This window comes from Alligator sinensis, unplaced genomic scaffold (assembly GCF_000455745.1).
Source record: "Alligator sinensis unplaced genomic scaffold, ASM45574v1 scaffold366_1, whole genome shotgun sequence".
Lineage (NCBI taxonomy): Eukaryota > Metazoa > Chordata > Crocodylia > Alligatoridae > Alligator > Alligator sinensis.
Window position 1 is genome coordinate 4,554,124 of NW_005841851.1, and position 1,108 is coordinate 4,555,231.

Below are 1,108 nucleotides of genomic sequence, written 5' to 3' on the forward strand. Positions count from 1 at the left end.
GAGGGTTTTCCTTCTCGAGCCCATTGACGGGCTCGGGGAGGATAAGCGGCTGCGTGGATTTTTTTATATTTAGGATGCTTCCCCCGGGGCATCCCCCACCCCCCTTCAGCATCCAGATGCTCCGCGCAGACTTTGCTCAGCGCAGATCTGGCGTTGAGAAGGTCTTTCAGGTGGGGCCTGTGACAGGTCCGGAGCCGCTGCCCGGGGCCTTACAGGAAGGAAGGAGCATTTAGGGCAGCGCTTTATTTCAGCTTGAATTATTCATTTCTTTCCTTCCCTCTTTGCCGACCAAGAAGGGTCCGAGGGGCGGCCCGGGGAAGGGTAGCGCTCCTGCAGAGGAGGCAGCCCCCCAGCCGTGCGGGGTTGGTTGGACTCTGCAGGCGCGGGAGCCGCCTCGGAGCATAGGAGCGTTTTCGGGGCGGGGGAAAGCGGGGCAGTGTGCGGAGTTGCCCGGGCCGCGTGCGGGGGACGCTTTGTGCGCTCGGAAGACTGCTCGGAGGCTGCTTTCCAGCAGGAAGGGATCTGGGGGCGCTGCGCTCCCGTCTGCGCGCCCGGCCCCTTGGCCACGCATCAGGCCTCGGTGCTTTGGGCACCCCCCTGCGACGCCCGGAGGGGAGCTGCCCTGTTGTGAAGGGGAAGGCGAGCCGGGTGCCCCCCATCCCCTCTTCCCGTTTGCAAATTCTCGCCTTTCTCCGCTTGTCGCCTTAACACGGGTCAAGTGCGCGCCCACACACCGTCCGGCAGGGTTCAGCCCCCACGAGGCGGGTAAGCTGAGTGGAGGATAGGGTGCTCCCCCCCCCACCCAGGAGCTGCTGTCGGGTGTCGCTGGGACACAGAAGCCCGGGGCCCCGACGGAGGTGCGGCCCGCTCCTGCTGCGGGGCTGGGGCACGCTCTGGCCCCCGCCCGCTTTCACAACGCACTTGCCTGGCTCTGCCCGACGCCCCTGGCAGCGCGGGCTGCTGGACTGCTGCCCTGTGCGGGGCATCCCCCCTCGCAAGCGGACCCTCGCCAGTCCCCGCGCACCTGGAGCGGGGGCGTGGGGGAGGCGGCAAATGGCTTCAGTTGCACTCGCCTTCCCCCAGCCCGGGGGGGGGGGCGCCCGCCGGG

General features: G+C 68.1%; 1 pseudogene; it reads right to left on the reverse strand.

The window, feature by feature from the left end:
- Positions 1-6: 6 nt before the first annotated feature.
- Positions 7-1,108, reverse strand: part of LOC112551398 — a 3,649-nt pseudogene continuing 2,547 nt past the window's right edge.